The sequence below is a fragment of the Schistocerca americana genome, chromosome 6, assembly GCF_021461395.2.
Source record: "Schistocerca americana isolate TAMUIC-IGC-003095 chromosome 6, iqSchAmer2.1, whole genome shotgun sequence".
NCBI lineage: Eukaryota > Metazoa > Arthropoda > Insecta > Orthoptera > Acrididae > Schistocerca > Schistocerca americana.
The window spans coordinates 52,897,520-52,907,886 of NC_060124.1; positions in this window are offsets into that span (position 1 = coordinate 52,897,520).

Consider the following 10,367-nt stretch of genomic DNA (forward strand, 5'->3'; position numbering starts at 1 on the left):
TAAAGCAGCATGGGACGTCCGCACCGAACAAATACAACGTCCAGCAACTAGCAAAATGAGATTTAAAAAACAAAACAAAAAATCGGTAGCATCATAGAACAATAGTGTGGTATTTTCATGGATCGATGGTTCAAATCTCACTTTGACCTTTGTTTTTTTTTCGTTCAATTGGGAATACCTACATCTTTTATACGTAAAACTCAACAAATTTATGCTAATTAACGTAAATCTAATTGCCTTTTTTATGAAAAATGCACGTATTCTTGTTTCTAAATACATACTGCACCCCAAATTCCAGTTTTAATTGCAATTTTTAATAAAAGTTGTTTCAGTTAAGAAAAATATAACAAATTAAATTTTAGAACAGAAATGAAAATTCATTCTTTATGTGGAGTATGTCAATTGTTTTACACCACAGATGTGGTCCCACGCGACCCAGTGTAATAAGCGTTATACAAACAAGGAAAACAATTTTCACAGCATCGAGAACAGCGTACGAATACTACAATTTCACAGTTGCCACAGTACCAGTGCATTATGAACACAACAAACTGATTTGGAGCCCATTTAAGATATATGTCCCAAGAAATAACAACACATTTTAGCTGACAGACGTGCTGGAACTACCGCACGAAATTATGTCACACCTTACTGCCGAACGTTGGCGGTATACTGAACAGCACGTCAGAAGTAGGGGAGAAAATGGGGCCCTCGGGTGGCTTCCTGTTATCAGGGTAGCATCACTGAAATGTAATTCTCGGATTAGGATATGAAAGAAGTTCAGAGTTTACTAACTGTAAGTAATACCTTCAGTTGCTTGAGTATTTAGCTGCAGTACGCTTTTACGTCACACGTGCCTCAAGCAGAAAACATTACCCTTTGTTTAATTTAGACCTTTTCATTACTCGCATTTATACACTCCTGGAAATGGAAAAAAGAACACATTGACACCGGTGTGTCAGACCCACCATACTTGCTCCGGACACTTCGACAGGGCTGTACAAGCAATGATCACACGCACGGCACAGCGGACACACCAGGAACCGCGGTGTTGGCCGTCGAATGGCGCTAGCTGCGCAGCATTTGTGCACCGCCGCCGTCAGTGTCAGCCAGTTTGCCGTGGCATACGGAGCTCCATCGCAGTCTTTAACACTGGTAGCATGCCGCGACAGCGTGGATGTGAACCGTATGTGCAGTTGACGGACTTTGAGCGAGGGCGTATAGTGGGCATGCGGGAGGCCGGGTGGACGTACCGCCGAATTGCTCAACACGTGGGGCGTGAGGTCTCCACAGTACATCGATGTTGTCGCCAGTGGTCGGCGGAAGGTGCACGTGCCCGTCGACCTGGGACCGGACCGCAGCGACGCACGGATGCACGCCAAGACCGTAGGATCCTACGCAGTGCCGTAGGGGACCGCACCGCCACTTCCCAGCAAATTAGGGACACTGTTGCTTCTGGGGTATCGGCGAGGACCATTCGCAACCGTCTCCATGAAGCTGCGCTACGGTCCCGCACACCGTTAGGCCGTCTTCCGCTCACGCCCCAACATCGTGCAGCCCGCCTCCAGTGGTGTCGCGACAGGCGTGAATGGAGGGATGAATGGAGACGTGTCGTCTTCAGCGATGTGAGTCGCTTCTGCCTTGGTGCCAATGATGGTCGTATGCGTGTTTGGCGCCGTGCAGGTGAGCGCCACAATCAGGACTGCATACGACCGAGGCACACAGTGCCAACACCCGGCATCATGGTGTGGGGAGCGATCTCCTACACTGGCCGTACACCACTGGTGATCGTCGAGGGGACACTGAATAGTGCACGGTACATCCAAACCGTCATCGAACCCATAGTTCTACCATTCCTAGACCGGCAAGGGAACTTGCTGTTCCAACAGGACAATGCACGTCCGCATGTATTCCGTGCCACCCAACGTGCTCTAGAAGGTGTAAGTCAACTACCCTGGCCAGCAAGATCTCCGGATCTGTCCCCCATTGAGCATGTTTGGGACTGGATGAAGCGTCGTCTCACGCGGTCTGCACGAACAGCACGAACACTGGTCCAACTGAGGCGCCAGGTGGAAATGGCATGGCAAGCCGTTCCACAGGACTACATCCAGCATCTCTACGATCGTCTCCATGGGAGAATAGCAGCCTGCATTGCTGCGAAAGGTGGATATACACTATACTAGTGCCGACATTGTGCATGCTCTGTTGCCTGTGTCTATGTGCCTGTGGTACTGTCAGTGTGATCATGTGATGTATCTGACCCCAGGAATGTGTCAATAAAGTTTCCCCTTCCTGGGACAATGAATTCACGGTGTTCTTATTTCAATTTCCAGGAGTGTATTTGCAATACTATGTTAGGTGAGAACGAGATCTTATTATGTTTTCCGTCGGGTCCCCTAAATAGGTTATTGGCGACGTTTCGCCTATATTATTCCATAGCGTTTAAAAGTTAAATGACATTCGATATTATTTCTCTGCTTGACTCTTTTTGCATCTTAACTAGAACTACAGGTTAGCTCGACCAGAGGACTGGCCAATGTTGTCCAAATTAAATGAAATGGTAAAGGTGCTGTCCATTATTATCGCTGAGTCGATGTGCACGTAGCGGACAGCATGAAAAGTACCCTTGCTATTGCACTTCACTGTACTAGAGACAGCCTGCATTCCGCTCCATGAAAAACGTAACCCAGCGAGATTCCAGAAAACGCGGAAGAATCATGGCCTAATGTTTACATCAATTTTATTCTTACAATGAACGCAATACAGACACTTACAGTCAGTTACCAAAGGAAGAGATAACAGAGTAAGCACAATACTACAGCTCATTACTGACGAACTACTTTAAATTCAACAAAGAATTCTACTTACAAGAAGAGGACTTACCAATGGGATCCTCCATTTCAGAAAACTTAACAAACACGTTCATGAACAAAACAGAAGTAAGAGAACTCCAGAAAAAAAGAGTATTCCATGAAAAAGTTCCAGGTTCAAATGGCTCTGAGCACTATGGGACTTAACATCTGAGGTCATCAGTCCCCTAGACATAGAACTACCTAAACCTAACTAACCTAAGGACATCACACACATCCATGCCCGAGGCAGGATTCAAACCTGCGACCGTAGCAGCCGCGCGGCGCCGGACTGAATCGCCTACAACCGCGTCTAGAACAGTACCAGGAAAATACAATATCCCGTACTGGTGAAGATACGTGGATGACTCCACCTGCTTGGTAGATCAGTCGGAAAATAAAACAGGACAACTACACACAACGTCAAACACACTACAGAAAAACATAAAGTTCACCTTAGGGAAATAACAATCAGGCCAAACAAACTGACTACAAATATGCATCACAGAGGAAAATAACCAGCGCTCATTCAGCATTTACAGGAAAAACATCTCAACAGACACAATACACCAGTCATCTAACCACCCACAGGCCCAAAGAGAAGCGGCTTTCAGATACATGCTCAACAGACTAACCAAAGTACCATGTGATAAACACAACTATAATAAGGAGCTGGATATAATCACTCAGACAGCAAAAAATAACGGATACCAGTATTCTCGGGTTATAAAACTGAAAACGAAAACCCGAAAAACACCACATAGATCCAGAAACCCAAAGCATTGTCCACGCACGTACAGACGCACACACACAGACATACACACACACACACACACACACACACACACACACACACACACACAACACCGCCACTTCACAAAAAGGGCACAACAATGAAACTCAACAGGCATGTAGGTACACACTCACATATGGAAACAAACTGACACACAGAACTGGGAATATGATCAAGAAGCAAGAATAAAAATAGCGTAACAAAGCAATAACACAATATAGAAATGTCTAATGAAGGAAAATGACACTGACGCATAAAAAAATCAGGCATTGACGAAGTCCCGTGTAATAATTGTGATGCTCTATACTTAGGAAAGACCAGAAAAATGTTGAAATTAGTTATAAAGAACATTAAAGAGGATGAAAATAAGGTACCAGCGATTCAACATTTGCTGAACACCTGAGCCGCTGAAACCATCACTTTGTCACAATAGAAACAGACATGAGAAGACAGATTCAGTCACAAGATTCATACTAACCCTAAAGGAAAACTTCCAAATCCAAAATGCCATCATAGAAAAGAGAAACAAAATAAAAGATCAAACAAAAACTAGAAACCAAACTTTATTTAAATAAATAAAACTTATATTATTAATCACCTAAAACTTGCACCGCTAATATTTCGGAAATGAAAAGTGTGTGCAGATTTCACAGAATGGATTGGTGTTCAGGGGCTCGTATTGATAGCCAATAAACAGATTGTAATAATATTTTTGAGCAAACATACACATTTTTGGAATAGTGCCCATTGACATCAACAAATGTAAAGCAGTGTTAATTAGAATGTCATTGGTGTTTGTTCCAGGATTCTAGTGCCAGTCACCGGCCGGAGTGGCCGAGCGGTTCTAGGCGCTTCAGACCGGAGCCGCGCGACCGCTACGGTCGCAGGTTCGAATCCTGCCTCGGGCATGGATGTGTAGTTCTAAGTTCTAGGGGACTGATGACCTCATAAGTTAAGTCCCATAGTGCTCATAGCCATTTGAACATCTTGTGCCAGTCGCTTACCAGATACCGTATTGTGCAGTAGCTGTGCGTAGCTGCTAGATATGATGTGGCTTCATGACTGAACGAGTGTGCCGATTTTTGGTACGATTGTATTCCCGCCGCGAGTGTTAAGGTCGATATTGGCCTCGCCAGAGATACTTGGGCGACGAGTTGGCGGCGAGTGACCCTCGAGCGATGAGGAGAGGAGGATTAGAGAGTACCGAGCGAGAAGTTCACAACGGCAAAGTGTTGGGGTCCGGATGGTCCGAATTGTGCATTTAATAATTTTGGACTCGCATTCGGGAGGACGACGGTTCAATCCCGCTTCCGGCCATCCTGATTTAGGTTTTCCCTGATTTCCCTATATCGCTCTAGGCAAATGCCGGGATGGTTCCTTTGAAAGGGCGCGGCCGACTTCCTTCCCCGTCCTTCTCTAATCCGATGAGACCGATGACCTCGCTGTTTGGTCTCTTCCCTCAAAACAATCCAATAATTTTGGCACTCTGTGGTTGTGGACTGATGGTGAAACCGAGACGCCTGGTAATTCAACGCTGCTGCGGAACGATAAGCCGAGGGCTCTGCAACTGTATGGGTGCATTTACGGCGAGCTGTGGCCGATTTCGTTTGTGGGTGTTTTGCCACGGCAGATAAACAAGACAACGCGGGCCCAGTCTGAATACGCTGAGCTGTAGCATGTTCGCCCACAATAAGGTTGTCCTGATATTGGAGAAGAAAGTAGTGGAATACGGTACTGTATTAACCTTCAGTGACTTCTACGGTGTTAGTTTCCTTAACTGTGTGTAGAATGAGCAGTAACTGTCACTTTTCAAAGGAATTTACGAGTGTGTAAAGGTATGGCCAATGGCGGGTGGGCTTTGTCATAAAGTTATTGTATTTCTTATTTGTGAACATAATTTTGTTATCAGGATTACTCATTGAACAGATCTGAAATTCAGTTCTGCGCTGTAGTTCAGCTGGTTATAAACACTGCAACTGACCATATCTGCTGACTGTGAGTTTTGTGTATGTTTTTATGTCTACGTGTTAAATGAAAGTCAATTTTGAAGTTTGAAAGGTACCTTTCTACGATTACGATTTTGTAAGTTTTTATTTGGAAGTGATGTTGTTTGCTACTGTTATTGGTTGAGAATTTATTACCCATAGGAACAGTTGTTGAATCTGTCTTTTATGAAATGTTTTAAGATTTGTTGTTTTGGCGCACAATTACTAATAAATTACGTAAATTAGTAATGTTGTGTAAGCAGTTATTGAAGGCACACATCTCCATTAGCCAATCAACCATGGCCAGCTGGGGACGGGCATTCATGTAGTATTAGGGAACTAGAGGCTATTTGTTAAGTTGTGGCAACGCTAATCCTGTTGTTTGCTGTTGTTGTTGAAGTGTCTGGCCGCCCATAAATTATATAATAACTCTGCATCCGCAGCTCTTGATGAACAGAGATGTCATAGAATGGAACCTGTATCGATGGAGAACTTGTCTGGCTGATGTCACTTCCTCGAGCGTTAAAGTGCGGATCAACTGCACTGGCAGTGCGCTTGTGTGTTCCTTGACTACATTGCGACTTGCTAGTCAGTTAATGTGAGACAATCCAAACAGTAGGTAGTGAGTGGATGATGGGATTTACCAATGCAGTAAAAGTTGACATGCTCATGGTGTATGGAGAGTCAAGGAAGAATATACACTCCTGGAAATTGAAATAAGAACACCGTGAATTCATTGTCCCAGGAAGGGGAAACTTTATTGACGCATTCCTGGGGTCAGATACATCACATGATCACACTGACAGAACCACAGGCACATAGACACAGGCAACAGAGCATGCACAATGTCGGCACTAGTACAGTGTATATCCACCTTTCGCAGCAATGCAGGCTGCTAATAGCCCGCATCTCGTGGTCGTGCGGTAGCGTTCTCGCTTCCCACGCCCGGGTTCCCGGGTTCGATTCCCGGTGGGGTCAGGGATTTTCTCTGCCTCGTGATGGCTGGGTGTTGTGTGCTGTCCTTAGGTTAGTTAGGTTTAAGTAGTTCTAAGTTCTGGGGGACTTATGACAGCAGTTGAGTCCCATAGTGCTCAGAGCCATTTGAACCAGGCTGCTATTCTCCCATGGAGACGATCGTAGAGATGCTGGATGTAGTCCTGGGGAGCGGCTTGCCAAGCCATTTCCACCTGGCGCCTCAGTCGGACCAGCGTTCGTGCTGGACGTGCAGACCGCGTGAGACGACGCTTCATCCAGTCCCAAACATGCTCAATGGGGGACAGATCCGGAGATGTTGCTGGCCAGGGTAGTTGACTTACACCTTCTAGAGCACGTTGGGTGGCACGGGATACATGCGGACGTGCATTGCCCTGTTGGAACAGCAAGTTCCCTTGCCGGTCTAGGAATGGTAGAACGATGGGTTCGATGACGGTTTGGATGTACCGTGCACTATTCAGTGCCCCCTCGACGATCACCAGTGGTGTACGGCCAGTGTAGGAGATCGCTCCCCACACCATGATGCCGGGTGTTGGCCCTGTGTGCCTCGGTCGTATGCAGTCCTGATTGTGGCGCTCACCTGCACGGCGCCAAACACGCATACGACCATCATTGGCACCAAGGCAGAAGCGACTCTCATCGCTGAAGACGACACGTCTCCATTCGTCCCTCCATTCACGCCTGTCGCGACACCACTGGAGGCGGGCTGCACGATGTTGGGGCGTGAGCGGAAGACGGCCTAACGGTGTGCGGGACCGTAGCCCAGCTTCATGGAGACGGTTGCGAATGGTTCTCGCCGATACCCCAGGAGCAACAGTGTCCCTAATTTGCTGGGAAGTGGCGGTGTGGTCCCCTACGGCACTGCGTAGGATCCTACGGTCTTGGCGTGCATCCGTGCGTCGCTGCGGTCCGGTCCCAGGTCGACGGGCACGTGCACCTTCCGCCGACCACTGGCGACGACATCGATGTACTGTGGAGACCTCACGCCCCACGTGTTGAGCAATTCGGCGGTACGTCCACCCGGCCTCCCGCATGCCCACTATACGCCCTCGCTCAAAGTCCGTCAGCTGCACATACGGTTCACGTCCACGCTGTCGCGGCATGCTACCAGTGTTAAAGACTGCGATGGAGCTCCGTATGCCACGGCAAACTGGCTGACACTGACGGCGGCGGTGCACAAATGCTGCGCAGCTAGCTCCATTCGACGGCCAACACCGCGGTTCCTGGTGTGTCCGCTGCGCCGTGCGTGTGATCATTGCTTGTACAGCCCTCTCGCAGTGTCCGGAGCAAGTATGGTGGGTCTGACACACCGGTGTCAATGTGTTCTTTTTTCCATTTCCAGGAGTGTAGAATGGAACCTCTGTCGATGGAGAACGTGTAAAGTACTTGCCTGACTGATGTCACTTCCTCGAGCGTTAAAGTGCAGATCAACTGCACTGGCAGTGCGCTTGTGTTTTCCTTGATTACATTGCGACTTGCTAGTCAGTTAATGTGAGACAATCCAAACAGTAGGTAGTGAGTGGATGATGGGATTTACCAATGCAGTAAAAGTTAACGTGCTCATGGTGTATGGAGAGTCAAGGAAGAATACAGTTCGTTCTCGTACGTTATAAGTGGCAAGATATCCCAATAGAAATCAACTATCTCAGCTATTCTTTATCAACCTCTTCAACGACTGAAAGTAATAATGTTGAACCTAGGCAATGTAACAGAAGGAAACGACAGAAGAAGGAGGAATTAATGTCCTTGCTGCTATTGCAGCTGATCCGCACTTTAGCTCTCGGGCAAGCCCTCGAGGAAGTGACATGAGTCAGACAAGTGCCCTACGCATTCTCCGTCGACATAGGTTCCATCTCTATCACATCTCTCTTCATGAAGAGCTGCATGGAAACGGTTATGATAAACGTGTTAACTTCTGTACATGGGCATTAAGACAGGACACTAAAGATGTATCATGTCTCTTGTTCCGCGATGAAGCCATACTTACCGATAACGGCGAGAGAAACGGACGAAACATGCACTATTGATCTGTTGACCATTCAAAAAAAATGATTCAAATGGCTCTGAGCACTATGGGACTTACCATCTTAGGTCATCAGTCCCCTAGAACTTAGAACTACGTAAACCTAACTAACATAAGCACATCACATACATCCATGCCCGAGGCAGGATTCGAACCTGCGACCGTAGCAGTCACGCGGTTCCGGACTGAAGCGCCTAGAACCGCACGGCCACCGCGGCCGGCTGTTGACCATTCCCATGGTCTTCGTAACGTGTAACATCAGCGTCCATGGATAGAGGTCTGCGCGGATAAGAAAAGTGCAATCCGCATCCGCACCGCATCCGCAAGGTACTAATCCGCAACCGCATCCGCAGCAATTAATCCGCATCCGCAAGTTCCTTATCCGCATCCGCATATATTTAACTTTTGAAAGAGTAATTAATAGTAATAGACAGTAGAACTTAGAATTATGGTATGTAATGACATAGTTATTGTTAGGGTGCCATTTCTGCCACAACTTAACTACTTTTGACTTCTTGAATCACAGGAAATGCTCTATACCCACTCTAAACAAGACCATTCCAAACAGGAAAGCATTGGCGTTCCGGAGCACACACAGTAGCGGTTCGGGTCTCGTGAGATTGGAAACGCTATTTAAAAAAATAAAATTCAATGTAATAGTATTAAATGATGAAAATACGTGTATAGAAACAATTATATTTCGCTGCTCTTGTGCCAAGGCAGCTGAAAATGACGATGGTTTTAAACTGTTACTAGCACATTGCATCATTTACCGACAGTTTTTTTGTACTCATTGCTTGGATGTGTCAAATTTTGAAGCCATTCGTATCAGCTGATGACTGTATTATAGCTTACGCGTTCAGTCCTCGTCATTCCCAGGTGAAAATATTAGGTCTACACTGCAAAACGCTGGCGCACCTGTGGAAAAGTTAAACTGCCAGCAATAATTGACGTTGTCCGGAAGAAATAACTCGTCTTCCGAAGAGTGACAACAAAATCACTGGTTATAGAAATTAGGAGTCCATTTAGCTTTAGCTAAAAATACGATTGAAATCTCGAACCTCGCCTTTTGGCTGATTTCTCGAATTAAGACCTAGCGATTAATGAAATGTCTGTTTCATTCTCAACTAAACAAAGTTTTTCACACTTTAAAACATCCTAAACATTGGTCTAAATTACTAAGACAAAATTTGCAGTAGATTTTGCAGTTAATACTTTCAATGTTAAAAAATATTTATTTTTCAGAGTTTAATGGAACTGCAAACGATTTCAAGATGTCTATATAAAAACCACTGTCCCATAACGTCTAATGTTAGGCTCTGTTCCCTGTTAAGCAATACCGAGTTACAGTTAAAATGTTCAATTTTGTTACGAATTTCAGCCCTTATCTTTACTAATTGGCTGGTAAATTAAAAGACACATTATTATTTTGGATGATTTGAATATTTTGTAAGTTTTCAGTGTGACCAGAGTAATCTTTCACGGGCTATCGCAGTCATAGCTTGTTGGTGGTCGTGTGCCGTAGTTTGAAGTCAGACTTGTAATTAATTACAAGGCCCGCCGTGCCACCGCTGCGGCCGGGCTGTTTCACTGTTCACAGAGAGCGACAATTGTTGGCGGCTGCAAATGTTACTGTAGTGCGCGCTAAAATTTAGGTAGGCACTTGTGAGACCATCATTACCTAGTTTAATAATATTGACTTGTTAGCTGTTGAATGTTCTTGT